This window comes from Ranitomeya imitator, chromosome 3 (assembly GCF_032444005.1).
Source record: "Ranitomeya imitator isolate aRanImi1 chromosome 3, aRanImi1.pri, whole genome shotgun sequence".
Classification (NCBI taxonomy): domain Eukaryota; kingdom Metazoa; phylum Chordata; class Amphibia; order Anura; family Dendrobatidae; genus Ranitomeya; species Ranitomeya imitator.
Window position 1 is genome coordinate 331687523 of NC_091284.1, and position 16573 is coordinate 331704095.

At 42.5% G+C, this 16573-nt stretch overlaps 1 protein-coding gene across 3 annotated transcripts in view; it reads left to right on the forward strand.

Annotated features, from left to right (window-relative positions):
- The first annotated feature begins 3487 nt into the window (after window positions 1-3487).
- The window catches only part of SYTL1 (synaptotagmin like 1), a 268530-nt gene continuing 255444 nt past the window's right edge, over window positions 3488-16573 (forward strand). For 2 of the 3 annotated variants that reach the window (XM_069756730.1, XM_069756733.1), the window contains exon 1: window positions 3488-3561. The gene's annotated coding sequence lies outside the window, so the exon portion shown is untranslated. The remainder of the gene's footprint in view (window positions 3562-16573) is intronic. The other variant, XM_069756731.1, reaches the window with a different exon arrangement.

Consider the following 16573-nt stretch of genomic DNA (forward strand, 5'->3'; position numbering starts at 1 on the left):
GGCGTCCGCCAGTACGGCACAGTTCGCACTCTCATGCTATTTGATTATTAGTTTTGTTACGTGCGGTACTGCGGCCCTGTGACGCAACAGGGTTCGCTTCTTTCACACAGGGTGAAGTTAACCCATGTGTGTATTCACATTGTACCACCATATAGTCCATTATTACTTGGCAGCAGGTTCCATCTCTGCACGGTGGACCCCGGGCTGCTAACGCACCTTATTCTATCTAATTATTTGGTGCGTTCCGCTAGCCCTAACATGGTGTGGCCACCATCTTCCCCTGACCTCAACCCTATAGAGAACCTTTTGAGTATCATCAAGCAAAAGATCTATGAGGGTGGGAGGCAGTTCACATCAAAACAGCAGCTCTGTGAGGCTATTCTGACTTCATGCAAAGAAATACAAGCAGAAACTCTCCAAAAATTCAGTTATATGATATGATATGATACACTTTATTGATACTTGATACACTTTATTGATCCCGTGGGTGTTCAATAGATGCAAGAATTGTGAAGGTGATATCAATGAAGGGTTCCTATGTTAACATGTAACTTGGCCTGTTAGGAGGTTTTGGAGATAAATAGCTTTTTTGTTCAGTGAATGTGACCTTCTAATGCTGCAAATTCCACAAATGAGCATTTTCAGTTCTTTAAAACATATCAAATGTTTAGAAAGTTTACTGTGCCTAATAATTTGGAACAGTGCATTTTGATTTTTTATTAATTTTGGATATTATACTTGTAACAACTCTGCTGGCATCACGGCATGGCCTCACATCTCTCACACAATCTTACCCACTGCTCCAGGCCATGATGTGGTTTCTGTTTCATGCCAGCTCCATGTTCTGTGTCTCTGCTCTCTGCATGCCTCATGGCTATGTGTATAGGGGGCTGGCGCCTGAACTCTCTGGTTCTTATAGGAATCAGGTGCATCTGTCTAATCAGTTCCTGACCAATTACCAAGAGGCCTCCTGTATATAGTGCAGCTCCACCCTGTGGTCTGGGCCTGTGCAACTTACTCCCTCAGTCAGTTCTTGCTGCTGAGGTGCCAGGTCCTGTCTCAGTTACTCTCTCTTGTCTGCCACCCAGGGGGGGCGTTGTACCCTGGTCTGTGTCCTGTGTAGCCACCCAGTGGGGCTTAGTACCCTGGTCTCTGTCTTGTGTAGCCACCCAGCGGGGCTTCGTACCCTGGCCTATGTCTGCCACCCAGAGGGGCATCATACCCTGGCTTGTCTATGTCTCTGTGTCTTGTCTCGTTCCTGACTCTGTCTTAGTCTAGTCCTATTCCACTGTCTGTTTATATCTGTCTTGATTTGCCTTTTTTGCTCTGTTCGTCACTGTCTGTGGCTCTGCTTCTCTTTGCTCAGTTCTACCACAACCTGTGCTTCTGTGTCTCTCAGCTTTTCAATCAGCTCTGCTCTCTGTAACTTTGCTCTGCACTCTGACCTTGCTTTACACTCTGTGGCTTTGCTCTCAGCTCTGCACTCAGACCTTGCTCCGCACTCTGTGGCTTTGCTCTGTGGCTCCGCTCTTTGCGGTTCTACCTGGCTCCGCTCTTTGCGGTTCTACCTGGCTCCGCTCTTTGCGGTTCTACCTGGCTCCGCCTCCAGCGTCTCCGCTCTTGGCTCTGCCTTCTCCTTCTCTTCTCTTAGTGCCACCTTCTACTCGTACTCAGCCTCCTGCGTTTCTGTTCTTGGTTCTAGCTCTTGTGCTTTCGCTCTGCATCGGCTCTTGCGGTCTTTCTCTACTTGTTACTTAGTCCTCCTGTCTGAAAAGGTTCCTACCGGTTCTTCCTATGTTCCAGCCGTACCCGCCTGCCTACCAGAGAGCCAGCCGTGTCCGCCTGCCCGCCAGTGTCTCTGTTGTACCCGTCTGCCTGCCTGTGTCCCAGCCGTGCCCGCCTGTCAGCCAGAGTGCCAGCTGTGCCCGCTCCGTTCCTTAGTGGGATCAGCAGCCACAGCCAGACATCACCCTGGAGTGGCACCTGGTAGCTTCCTATTGCACAAGTCTGACCTCACCATCCGAGGCTCCAGCGAACACCTAGAAAGCTACTTAGTTATGCCCCTTCCAGGGAAGTTTGGTCTGTGGTCCAGTGGGGCCACACCCCCGTATGCCCGCGCCAACCCGTCTGGGCGCATGCGTGACAATACTGTTATCACTGGGAGGTTTCTTCAATAAAATTTGATTCATTCTCTAACGGTTGATGACTTTTATTAGACTGACTGTCATTTCCACAGACCATTTAGGAATAATAATTTGGAACATGGTGTAGTGAAAACCAGGGAGTTACATAGTTACCATCTCTCCAGGGTAATTCCGGCCTGTGGCGCAGAAGGTCCACACCGACCACCGTTGCGATACTCAAACAACCCACAACCATAGCTATAGTAGCTTTATGAAAAAAGCCTCTGAATTTTAGTTTTCAGAGTTTCAGTATGGAGATATTTACAGTATGTATTTATCAGTATAACATGCCTGAAACCCAGAAAGTTTTAAGCTTTTAGGCAGACAAAATTATTTAATACACATCAGTGAAGTCTGTGGCTCACAGATAGAGGTTCTTAGTTTTTATCCCAGCAATGACAAGGTACAATATGTCAATTAATTAAATATATGAAGTTTGTTGGGAGCAGTCAGATGCCGCAGAGTCCTGTGTCATGGGAGGAGAACAGGATAGCATCCTGTGACACAAACTACTCAGGACTTAAATAGATCAGAGATCAGCAGTGCTGGTAAACACGATTCAGGTGTCCAGTGACAGTCAACTATTTCTATGTTTTTCCTGGAGGTGATTGAACTTGAAGGCATTTCTGATTTATGAAGTTGGTCAAATTATGAAGTATAATGTTTTTGTTCTTCTCAAAGTGATGGTTTGTTAGAATTTATATCACATATCTGATCCTGTTAACCTTAGGGTATGTGCACACGTTCAGGCTTATTTGCGTTTTTTTCGCGATAAAACCGCATTAGAAACTGCAGACATATGCATCCTATCATTTAGAATGCATTCTGCAATTTTTGTGCACATGATGCGTTTTACCGCATCGCGGTAAAAAAAAGCAGCATGTTCATTAATTTTGCGGTTTTTTTCGCCTTTTTCCCGCATTTGGAAAAAACTCCAGAAAAAACGCATCAACAACGCATCAAAAACGTGTCCGAACGGAGTACCCTCCACGCCCTATGGTGCAGGTTCTTCCTTGACAGGATCAGATATGTGGTATAAATTCTAACAAACCATCACTTTGAGAAGAACAAAAACATTATACTTCATAATTTGACCAACTTCATAAATCAGAAATGCCTTCAAGTTCAATCACCTCCAGGAAAAACATAGAAATAGTTGACTGTCACTGGACACCTGAAGCTCCTGGGAACTCTGTCAGGGCTTACAAAGTTAATAGCATTTTATATTTGTTCTATGTGTACTCTGGAAAGAGGTGTGCCTCTCCGGTGGGTGGAGTGTTCTGCAGTGACTCAGTGCTATGCATGCTGCATACACACATACCTCCACTCCACGTAAATTGCCTGTACACCTGGACAGGATCTGTGCTGTCACACACAGGTAAGCCCAAATAAAGGAAAATAATAAGAAAAATAGGAGAGGCCATGAGATTTCTGATGGAATGAGAGTTTAGTATCAGGCATTTAAGTCAAGTTTGCCACCGTGAGAGATATTTACAAAAGAATTCCATATGTGGTTGTTGTGATCTTATTTTCCTCTTTTCCATCTTTTAACTCTTGCTAGTGACGCAAGTCGTTGTCAAATGAGCTTAAAAGTGACATACGGAAAAGGACATTCTAAAAGATTCACCTGTGTACGTAGCGAAGACAAACTGAGGCAACTGCTCGTATGTGTGCGTAGTATTGACAAATTTAAGGATCCCTTTTCTGCTTGTGTGACTTGCTGATATGTGGAAGGAATTCAGTAACGGTGGTCATAAACCACAAACAAGCGCAGTTGGTCAGTTTCCTGTGCACGGTGTAGGGAAAACATATTTGCAATGCCTGTTCTATTGCATCTTTGGTGAGTGCGCCATTCTTCTTGGCGATCACTAGCACACCAGACACGTTTTGTGTACAGTTACGTCCTTTGTTCAATATTTAAACTAGAAGAACAATAATTAAAGATTGCAGAAATAAAGTTGACCAAACACTAAAGATGAAACCAATGTAATAAAAATGATAATATATGTTTGGCAGTTATCCACACAGCAGCCAAGCACAGACAGATAGAATAGCTTTAAATATATCTTCACAGTCTTGTAATGGAGTAATATACAGGTCCTTCTCAAAAAATTAGCATATAGTGTTAAATTTCATTATTTACCATAATGTAATGATTACAATTAAACTTTCATATATTATAGATTCATTATCCACCAACTGAAATTTGTCAGGTCTTTTATTGTTTTAATACTGATGATTTTGGCATACAACTCCTGATAACCCAAAAAACCTGTCTCAATAAATTAGCATATCAAGAAAAGGTTCTCTAAACGACCTATTACCCTAATCTTTTGAATCAACTAATTAACTCTAAACACATGCAAAAGATACCTGAGGCTTTTATAAACTCCCTGCCTGGTTTATTACTCAAAACCCCCATCATGGGTAAGACTAGCGACCTGACAGATGTCAAGAAGGCCATCATTGATACCCTCAAGCAAGAGGGTAAGACCCAGAAAGAAATTTCTCAACAAATAGGCTGTTCCCAGAGTGCTGTATCAAGGCACCTCAATGGTAAGTCTGTTGGAAGGAAACAATGTGGCAGAAAACGCTGTACAACGAGAAGAGGAGACCGGACCCTGAGGAAGATTGTGGAGAAGGACCGATTCCAGACCTTGGGGAACCTGAGGAAGCAGTGGACTGAGTCTGGTGTGGAAACATCCAGAGCCACCGTGCACAGGCGTGTGCAGGAAATGGGCTACAGGTGCCGCATTCCCCAGGTAAAGCCACTTTTGAACCATAAACAGGGGCAGAGGCGCCTGACCTGGGCTACAGAGAAGCAGCACTGGACTGTTGCTAAGTGGTCCCAAGTACTTTTTTCTGATGAAAGCAAATTTTGCATGTCATTCGGAAATCAAGGTGCCAGAGTCTGGAGGAAGACTGGGGAGAAGGAAATGCCAAAATGCCTGAAGTCCAGTGTCAAGTACCCACAGTCAGTGATGGTGTGGGGTGCCATGTCAGCTGCTGGTGTTGGTCCACTGTGTTTCATCAAGGGCAGGGTCAATGCAGCTAGCTATCAGGAGATTTTGGAGCACTTCATGCTTCCATCGGCTGAAATGCTTTATGGAGATGAAGATTTCATTTTTCAGCACGACCTGGCACCTGCTCACAGTGCCAAAACCACTGGTAAATGGTTTACTGACCATGGTATTACTGTGCTCAATTGGCCTGCCAACTCTCCTGACCTGAACCCCATAGAGAATCTGTGGGATATTGTGAAGAGAAAGTTGAGAGACGCAAGACCCAACACTCTGGATGAGCTTAAGGCCGCTATTGAAGCATCCTGGGCCTCCATAACATCTCAGCAGTGTCACAGGCTGATTGCCTCCATGCCACGCCGCATTGAAGCAGTCATTTCTGCCAAAGGATTCCCGACCAAGTATTGAGTGCATAACTGAACATTATTATTTGATGGTTTTTTTGTTTGTTATTAAAAAACACTTTTATTTGATTGGATGGGTGAAATATGCTAATTTATTGAGACAGGTTTTTTGGGTTATCAGGAGTTGTATGCCAAAATCATCAGTATTAAAACAATAAAAGACCTGACAAATTTCAGTTGGTGGATAATGAATCTATAATATATGAAAGTTTAATTGTAATCATTACATTATGGTAAATAATGAAATTTAACACTATATGCTAATTTTTTGAGAAGGACCTGTATGTTTCATTTTGCGGGTCTTGCTGCTTCAATTTTTGCAATGCATAATTTGCTGAGGATTCTCCACTGCAGAAGATGCAACCTATGGGAACATACCCTTAAAGGAGGTGTCGGGCTTAAAAAAACAAACAAAAATAATTAAGCATGGGTTGTTATAAAAAAAATTGCATACTCCCCTCCTCACAGCTCTGTGGATGGATCCAACACAAGCTGCCCATTGGTTAGTTCTGGCTCTGGAAGCACTGTTGCAAGACTATTGTATCTTTCAGGGAATTGGATGTTTCTTTGATGACGCCAGTTGTTACAACAGTTATAAACAAATAGGGTTTATTAATGTTAAAAATAGATGTCCGCACTGTTTTCCTAAAAACAGACCCAATGTATTCTAAATAGAGTTGAGTGACTTTTACTTTTTTAGGATCGAGTCGGGTTTCGCGAAACCTGACGTCGGGTCGGGTGAAATCGGCCGATTATTTCGAAAAGTCGGGGGCCGACCGAAACACGAAACCCAATGCAAGTCAATGGGGAATCAAAGTCGGCAGTGAGTGGAGGACAAGAAAACACCTACAGTGCCCATTTTAATGCCAAAAACATTAATTCTTATTTCTTAAGCTTTTCAATCTTAATTTACTTTATAATAATAGTTAGGCATTGAAAACAGGGGGTCATTTGGCTAAAGTTGTGGGGGATAGGGCTGGCTCAGCAGCGATACCAAATATGTGTATGTTTTTTTTTATTGTTTCATTTTAAATAGGGCGAATGGGGGGTAATTTGAACTTTTGTATTTTTTTTACATTTTTAAAAACTTTTTTTTTTTTTTTTTACTTTTGGCATGCTTCATTAGTCTCCATGGGAGACTAGAAAATGCCATAATCTGACCGGCTCTGCTACATACAGGCGATGATCAGATCACTTGTATGTAGCAGAATTGCTCACTTGCTATGAGCACTGACCTCCGGGTGGCACTCATAGCAATCCGGCAGTGACAACCATAGAGGTCTGCTGGAGACCTCTGGTTGTCATGCCAACCCATCAGTGACCCACTATCACGTGACGGGTCACCGATGGGCGGGATTTATGGAGTGCCAGATTGACAGCGGCATTTAACTAGTTAACAGCCATGGGTGGATTGCGATTCTTCCCACAGCTGTTAGTTACATGTGCCGGAAAAGATGTGGGCTCAGCGCTGGAGCCCACATCAAAGGGAGGGAATCCGACATCGGTGTTCTATTACGCCTGATGTCGGAAAGGGGTTAAACTGCCGTAGCAGTTTGGACAAGATCTTTATCACGTTGTCAAATAAAGAAATCCTAATATTGCCCACTAGGAGATTCCACTGCTGTAGCCTGGAACTGAAGAGCTGAGCCTAAGGCTATGTGCACACGTTCAGATTTTTTCGCGTTTTTTCGCGGTAAAAACGATATAAAAACTCACTAAAAACACATACATTATGCATCCTATCATTTACAATGCATTCTGCATGTTTTGTGCACATGATGCGTTTTTTTCCGCGAAAAAAAACTCATTGTGGTAAAGAAAAGCAGCATGTTCATTAATTTTCTGGGTTTTTCCCGCTATTCTATGCATTTGGGAAAAAAAGCACAATAAACGCACCAAAAACGCGTCAAAAACGCATGAAAAAACACGAAAAAAACGCATGCGGATTTCTGGCAGAAATGTCCGGTTTTTGTCAGGAAAATTTCTGCAAGAAATCCTGACGTGTGCACATACCCTTACTCTTGGACAGATTCAAATCTCTATCAAGAACATTCAGTTCACTTTGTGTTAAAAGATGTGGTTCAGTTGAGTTTGCTGACAGAAAGTCTAGGTCATAAGAGGAAGCAGCTTCATGACACCAAGCACCCTCTTCTTCTTCACTTGACTCAACTGAAATTGTTTCTGATACTTTTGGAACCGGTAATTCTGTACGTGGTACTGGGCGTATTACAGATGGAATGTTTGGATATTATAAAGTCCATCTCTCCTTACCTGAAACTCCTTTCCAAATGGGGGCACACTATGAAGAAATAGGAATTTGTAATGTGATCATTTGGATCTCTCTTGATCATTGGGACTGCAAAAGGCATAGGTCGCCTCTTCCCATGCAAACACTGGGTAAGATTTGATGCACATCTATTGCAGTCTATGTGTGGAGCCCAACTCTTGTCTTGTCTCCTATTCTGCACCCCAAATACAGGTTGTAGGCCTTCCTCATCATGGTAGACAAGTTTCTCCTTTGTGACGCAAAAGTGAATTCTCCTCATATGTAACAAGAATTATCCGCTTTATTAATGCAAGAATGAGGCATTTCTAAAAAAAAAAAGAAGCTAAGAAATTCTTATACTGTATACCTTACACAGAGAGCATTTATAGAAGTAGGTGACGCAACTGTCATTAGGATTACGTCATCGGAGCTGAATTGCTGTTTTTTGATTGCTAGATGATGTTATAGACTAGCAACTAACAATGCAGTAATGAGGATGAAATAAGAAAGATGCAATTTTTCTATAAGCCTGCATGAAAGTTGTCATAAGTAGTTACAACCTCCTCTGAATTTAAAAAATTAGAGCCAAACAGCAAATTTAAGCATCATATTTGTATTCAGCACCAAAACATTAGTTAAGTTCAACTGTTTTCATCTGTGAACCAATTTGGCTGTAGAACAGTGTAAGTAAAGCATTGCTGATCTTCTTCTAACCTTCACCTTTCTCGTGAAAATAAATTATTTTCTTTCTCTGGTCTTGTGTCATTCCATTTCCCTGTGGTGCTATTGCTGACAGCATGAAATGGGAAAGTGTTTTATTTAAGTAACGCCTTGTTATAGTCAGTGGTCTCCTGGACACCTGTTTAATGAATAAGGCCGGCGTCACACTAGCGAGTTTTACGGACATATGAGAGGCGCAGAAAATACGCATTGCACACGGACCAATGATTTTCTATGTGGCAACTCCTATCTGCCGTATTTTACGCATCCGTATTATACGGTATTGTATGGCCGTAGAAAATCACAGCATGCTGCGTTTGTCAGCATATTGCGCAAAAAATACGGATTACACACGGACCAACAGTGTGACTTGCGAGAAATATGCAGCGGTGTTCTATAGAAAAGCCGGCAATTCAGTGCGGTGTACAGTAAAATCACACTGACAGGTTAGAATAGAATAGCTAAGATAAATGTCTACACATAGTATAGGTATATATATATATATATATATATATATATATATATATATATATATGTATATATATATATATATGTGTGTCAGTGAGACACATATATATATATATGTATTTATATTTCATACAGCGCTAGATAGCAGAAAAGCTATAATTCAATTGCCGGCTTTTGCTATCTCCTTCCCAAACCCGACAGGATATGAGACATGGTTTACATACAGTAAACCTTTTCATATACCTTTTTTTTGCATATTCCTCACTACTAATGTTAGTAGTGTGTATGTGCAAAATTTGGGGATTCTAGCTGTTAAAATAAAGGGTTAAATCGTGGAAAAAACTGGCATGGGCTCCCGCGCCATTTTCTCCGTCAGAGTGGTAAAGCCAGTGACTGAGGGCAGATATTAATAGTATATACTCACCCTCGGACGCGCCCTGCTTCTTTCCGGCAGCCTTCCTTCCTAAGAATCAGCGCTTGCAGGACCTTGCGGTGACGTCGCGGCTTGTGATTGGTCGCGCGAGCGGTCACATGGGCGGTCACGCGACCAATCACAAGCCGCGACGTCACCGCAAGGTCCTGCAAGCGCTGATTCGAAGGAAGGAAGGTTCTCGGTTAGTACCAGGGCGTGTCCGAGGGTGAGTATAGCGATATTTTTTATTTTAATTCTTTATTTTACACTTAAATATGAATCGCAGGGCCTGAAGGAGAGTTTCCTCTCCTTCAGACCCTGGGAACCATTGGAAACCCAATGCACTGCATTGGGTTTCGAGTTTCGGCCGACTCCGACCCCGACTTTTTTATAGGATCGGCCGATTTCACTCGACCCGACTTTTGAAAAAGTTGGGTTTCGTGAAACCCGACCCGATCCTATAAAAGTAAAAGTCGCTCAACCCTAGTGCAGAGCACTATATGGCACAGCTATGGGGCAGTATGAACGGTGCAGAGCACTATATGGCACAGCTATGGGGCAGTATGAACGGTGCAGAGCACTATATGGTACAGCTATGGGGCAGTATGAACGGTGCAGAGCACTATATGGCACAGCTATGGGGAAATAATGATCTATTTTTATTTTTGAAATTCACCGGTAGCTGCTGCATTTCCACCCTAGGCTTATACTCGAGTCAATAAGTTTTCCCAGTTTTTTGTGGCAAAATTAGGGGGGTCGGGTTATACTCGGGTCGGCTTAAACTCGAGTATATATATATATATATATATATATATATATATATATATATATATATATATACAGGTCCTTCTCAAAAAAATAGCATATAGTGTTAAATTTCATTATTTACCATAATGTAATGATTACAATTAAACTTTCATATATTATAGATTCATTATCCACCAACTGAAATTTGTCAGGTCTTTTATTGTTTTAATACTGATGATTTTGGCATACAACTCCTGATAACCCAAAAAACCTGTCTCAATAAATTAGCATATTTCACCCATCCAATCAAATAAAAGTGTTTTTTAATAACAAACAAAAAAACCATCAAATAATAATGTTCAGTTATGCACTCAATACTTGGTCGGGAATCCTTTGGCAGAAATGACTGCTTCAATGCGGCGTGGCATGGAGGCAATCAGCCTGTGACACTGCTGAGATGTTATGGAGGCCCAGGATGCTTCAATAGCGGCCTTAAGCTCATCCAGAGTGTTGGGTCTTGCGTCTCTCAACTTTCTCTTCACAATATCCCACAGATTCTCTATGGGGTTCAGGTCAGGAGAGTTGGCAGGCCAATTGAGCACAGTAATACCATGGTCAGTAAACCATTTACCAGTTTTGGCACTGTGAGCAGGTGCCAGGTCGTGCTGAAAAATGAAATCTTCATCTCCATAAAGCATTTCAGCCGATGGAAGCATGAAGTGCTCCAAAATCTCCTGATAGCTAGCTGCATTGACCCTGCCCTTGATGAAACACAGTGGACCAACACCAGCAGCTGACATGGCACCCCACACCATCACTGACTGTGGGTACTTGACACTGGACTTCAGGCATTTTGGCATTTCCTTCTCCCCAGTCTTCCTCCAGACTCTGGCACCTTGATTTCCGAATGACATGCAAAATTTGCTTTCATCAGAAAAAAGTACTTGGGACCACTTAGCAACAGTCCAGTGCTGCTTCTCTGTAGCCCAGGTCAGGCGCCTCTGCCGCTGTTTATGGTTCAAAAGTGGCTTTACCTGGGGAATGCGGCACCTGTAGCCCATTTCCTGCACACGCCTGTGCACGGTGGCTCTGGATGTTTCCACTTCTCCACAATCTTCCTCAGGGTCCGGTCTCCTCTTCTCGTTGTACAGCGTTTTCTGCCACATTGTTTCCTTCCAACAGACTTACCATTGAGGTGCCTTGATACAGCACTCTGGGAACAGCCTATTTGTTGAGAAATTTCTTTCTGGGTCTTACCCTCTTGCTTGAGGGTGTCAATGATGGCCTTCTTGACATCTGTCAGGTCGCTAGTCTTACCCATGATGGGGGTTTTGAGTAATGAACCAGGCAGGGAGTTTATAAAAGCCTCAGGTATCTTTTGCATGTGTTTAGAGTTAATTAGTTGATTCAGAAGATTAGGGTAATAGGTCGTTTAGAGAACCTTTTCTTGATATGCTAATTTATTGAGACAGGTTTTTTGGGTTATCAGGAGTTGTATGCCAAAATCATCAGTATTAAAACAATAAAAGACCTGACAAATTTCAGTTGGTGGATAATGAATCTATAATATATGAAAGTTTAATTGTAATCATTACATTATGGTAAATAATGAAATGTAACACTATATGCTAATTTTTTGAGAAGGACCTGTATATATATATATAGACTGTACATATGTTTTAACAAATATTTGAGCCCATGGATCCATTGTATGTCCGTTTTGCAAGCCGGCGAGAAAATCTCGCTGTACGGATGCCATACGGATTACATACGGAGGATGACATGCGCAAAATACGCTGCCACACTCTGCGTACGGATGACATACGGATCACTATTTTGGGAACATTTCTGCGTATTGTGGCCGTAAAAACGGACCGTATTTTCATACACCTAGTGTGACGCCGGCCTAATTAGACTGACCTGTGGTTGATTTCTTCTTAATTAGAATTGTCTAAACAATTTGTCCAAAAATAAGGAGGGCACTTAAGCAAAATTCAACAACAAAAAATTGCTATATATGTGTAATATTTGTGGGAATATGAAGAGATCCAATATCAACAAATATTAAAATTAAGCTTTATTAAATATTAATTAAAATAGGATCTAAAAAAGCAAAATACCATCCAGGGACACCAAGCGGAAAAAGGGGATTGTTACATCAAATTAGATACAGATCAAAAATATGAAATTCATATGCCAAAAAGCCCAATTTAACACACAAAGAGGTACAGTTAGGGCCAGAAATATTTGGACAGTGACACAATTTTCGCGAGTTGGGCTCTGCATGCCACCACATTGGATTTGAAATGAAACCTCCACAACAGAATTCAAGTGCAGATTGTAACGTTTAATTTGAAGGGTTGAACAAAAATATCTGATAGAAAATGTAGGAATTGTACACATTTCTTTACAAACACTCCACATTTTAGGAGGTCAAAAGTAATTGGACAAATAAACATAACCCAAACAAAATATTTTTATTTTCAATATTTTGTTGCAAATCCTTTGGAGGCAATCACTGCCTTAAGTCTGGAACCCATGGACATCACCAAACGCTGGGTTTCCTCCTTCTTAATGCTTTGCCAGGCCTTTACAGCCGCAGCCTTCAGGTCTTGCTTGTTTGTGGGTCTTTCCGTCTTAAGTCTGGATTTGAGCAAGTGAAATGCATGCTCAATTGGGTTTAGATCTGGAGATTGACTTGGCCATTGCAGAATGTTCCACTTTTTGGCACTCATGAACTCCTGGGTAGCTTTGGCTGTATGCTTGGGGTCATTGTCCATCTGTACTATGAAGCGCCGTCCAGTCAACTTTGCAGCATTTGGCTGAATCTGGGCTGAAAGTATATCCCGGTACACTTCAGAATTCATCCGGCTACTCTTGTCTGCTCTTATGTCATCAATAAACACAAGTGACCCAGTGCCATTGAAAGCCATGCATGCCCATGCCATCACGTTGCCTCCACCATGTTTTACAGAGGATGTGGTGTGCCTTGGATCATGTGCCGTTCCCTTTCTTCTCCAAACTTTTTTCTTCCCATCATTCTGGTACAGGTTGATCTTTGTCTCATCTGTCCATAGAATACTTTTCCAGAACTGAGCTGGCTTCTTGAGGTGTTTTTCTGCAAATTTAACTCTGGCCTGTCTATTTTTGGTATTGATGAATGGTTTGCATCTAGATGTGAACCCTTTGTATTTACTGTCATGGAGTCTTCTCTTTACTGTTGACTTAGAGACAGATACACCTACTTCACTGAGAGTGTTCTGGACTTCAGTTGATGTTGTGAACGGGTTCTTCTTCACCAAATTAAGTATGCGGCGATCATCCACCACTGTTGTCATCCGTGGACGCCCAGGCCTTTTTGAGTTCCCAAGCTCACCAGTCAATTCCTTTTTTCTCAGAATGTACCCAACTGTTGATTTTGCTACTCCAAGCATGTCTGCTATCTCTCTGATGGATTTTTTCTTTTTTTTCAGCCTCAGGATGTTCTGCTTCACCTCAATTGAGAGTTCCTTTGACCGCATGTTGTCTGCTCACAGCAACAGCTTCCAAATGCAAAACCACACACCTGGAATCCACCCCTGACCTTTTAACTACTTCATTGATTGCAGGTTAACGAGGGAGACGCCTTCAGAGTTAATTGCAGCCCTTAGAGTCCATTGTCCAATTACTTTTGGTCCCTTGAAAAAGAGGACGCTATGCATTACAGAGCTATGATTCCTAAACCCTTTCTCCGATTTGGATGTGGAAATAATCATATTGCAGCTGGGAGTGTGCACTTTCAGCCCATATTACATATATAATTGTATTTCTGAACATGTTTTTGTAAACAGCTAAAATAACAAAACTTGTGTCACTGTCCAAATATTTCTGGCCCTAACTGTATATAGAGCTCTGGCAAAAATTAAGAGACCACTGCAAAATTTTCAGTTTGTATGATTTTTCTCTTTTTGAGTAAAATGTAAATTGTTCTTTTATTCTATAAACTACTGACAATGTGTCTCCGAAGTTCCAAGCAATAAATTTTGTATTTATTTTCTGAAAATGAGAAATGGTCAAAATAACAAAAAAATGCTTGCTTGCAGACCTAGAAAAATGCAAAAAAAAAAAAAAAAACAGTTCATAATCATTTAGAAACAACAATACTAATGTTTTAGCTCAGGAAGAGTTCAGAAATCAATATTTTGTGGAATAACCATGATTTTTAATCACAGCTTTCATGCGTCTTGGCATTCTTTCCACCAATATTTCACACTGCTTTTTGGGTGACCTTATGCGAATCCTGGTACAAAAATGTAAGCAGTTCTACTTTGTTTTAGGGCAGTCCCACACGTCCAGATAATTCCGGTACCGGAAAAATCGGTACCGGAATTATCCGTGTCCGTGTGCCCGTGCGTTTCTGTGGCACATCAGTGTGGCACACGTGCGGCACACATGTGCCGCCCGTGTGCCCACTGGGTACCACACGCACCGTGCAGGAGACAGCGCTAAAGTTCAGCGCTGTCCCCTGCATCTGGTGCTGAAGCCGCCATTGATATCTTCTCTGCAGCAACGTTTGCTGCAGAGAAGATATGAATATTCCTTTTTTTTTTTGTTTCTCGTGTTTAAAATAAAGATCCATGTCCCCACCCCCCTCCCACCCCCTGTGCGCCAGGCCGCTGTTCTTAAAATACTCATCTGGCTCCCTCGCTGGCTGGCGCTGCTTCCTGTCCTGGCTGCACCTTCTACTGTATGAGCGGTCACGTGGGGCCGCTCATTTACAGTCATGAATATGCGGCTCCACCCCTATGGGAGGTGGATATGAACTTTATCCCCATAGAGTATACCCTTTAAACTTCTTCCGGGGGTGTGGAAGAAGCTGGCGGCGAAACACGTGTCAGGGTGAGGGAACGCTACGAGAAAATGTTACTTTCACTTTTAAGAAGATACCTAATTTGGGGCATTACAGACCATTTGCTTCATAGATTTTATTGCATTATTATTGCGTCCGAGTTTGGGTGATATAAACACTGATATTGGTACTGTTTTATGCCCTCTTCCTTTACCGGTATATAGTTTAAAGGGTATACTCTATGGGGATATAGTTCATATGCAGCCTTATATTGGTAACTATTTGGATTTCCAAGAGCTATGAACTCATAGGACCTGTCTGACGTCACCACTCCCGGTGCTATCAGAAAGGTCCTGGGGGCTCACAGCCAATGAACCCACTTCACCTGATGTCAGCGCGAGAGCGCCAATAGAAATTTTCCCACTGCGATAACGCTAACGTTAAATTGGTACTGGAGATGTCAGTGTCTGCATGTGTAAAAATTACCACACAGCGGGTGCCAGGGAAGCAGCAGTACAGTAAGCGCTGTTCCCTGGCACCTGTGTTGTGAATTCTGTTGTCGAACTGCCTCCTGTGGTCGTGAATGGTACTTCGGCGAGTTCTGTCCATGGGCTCCCTCTGGTGGCTGTGAGTGGAGCTGCTGCTTCTGAGGTTCCTTACACAGGTGACGTGGTTTATCCTTTCGTTGGCTGCTCTATTTAACTCCACTCGGGTCGTTGCTCCATGCCAGCGGTCAATGTTCCTGCATTGGGTCAGTTCGCTCTTGGATCTTTCTGGTGACCTGTCTTCTCCAGCAGAAGCTAAGTTCCTGATAGTTATTATTTGTTCATTGTTTCCTTGTCCAGCTGGTTATCATGATTTTGTCTTGCTAGCTGGAAGCTCTGGGATGCAGAGTGGCATCTCCGCACCGTTAGTCGGTGCGGAGGTCTTTTTGCACACTCTGCGTGGTCTTTTGTAGTTTTTTGTGCTGACTGCAAAGATACCTTTCCTATCCTCTGTCTGTTTAGTAAGTCTGGCCTCCCTTTGCTGAAACCTGTTTCATTTCTGCGTTTGTGACTTTCATCTTTACTCACAGTCAATATATGTGGGGGTCTGCCTTTTTCTTTGGGGAATTTCTCTGAGGCAAGGTAGGCTTTATTTTCTATCTCTAGGGCTAGCTAGCTCTTAGGCTGTGAAGAGGCGTCTAGGGAGAGTCAGGAACGCTCCACGGCTATTTCTAGTTGTTGTGATAGGATTAGGGCCTGCAGTCAGCAGAGCTCCCACATCCCAGAGCTTGTCCTGTGTGAGTTTAACTATCAGGTCGTTCCGGGTGCTCCTAACCACCAGGTCATAACAGTACAGCTGGCCCAAAGTATTAATGCATCTCAATAGAGGGATAAGAGAAGTTCTGAGACCATTTTTTTTTCTTTGCACTGTGTTTTGTCTTTCTTTTCCCCTAAACCTTTGGGTGGTTCAGGACACAGGTGTAGATATGGACATTCAAGGTCTGTCCTCTTGTGTGGATCATCTCACTGCAAGGGTACAA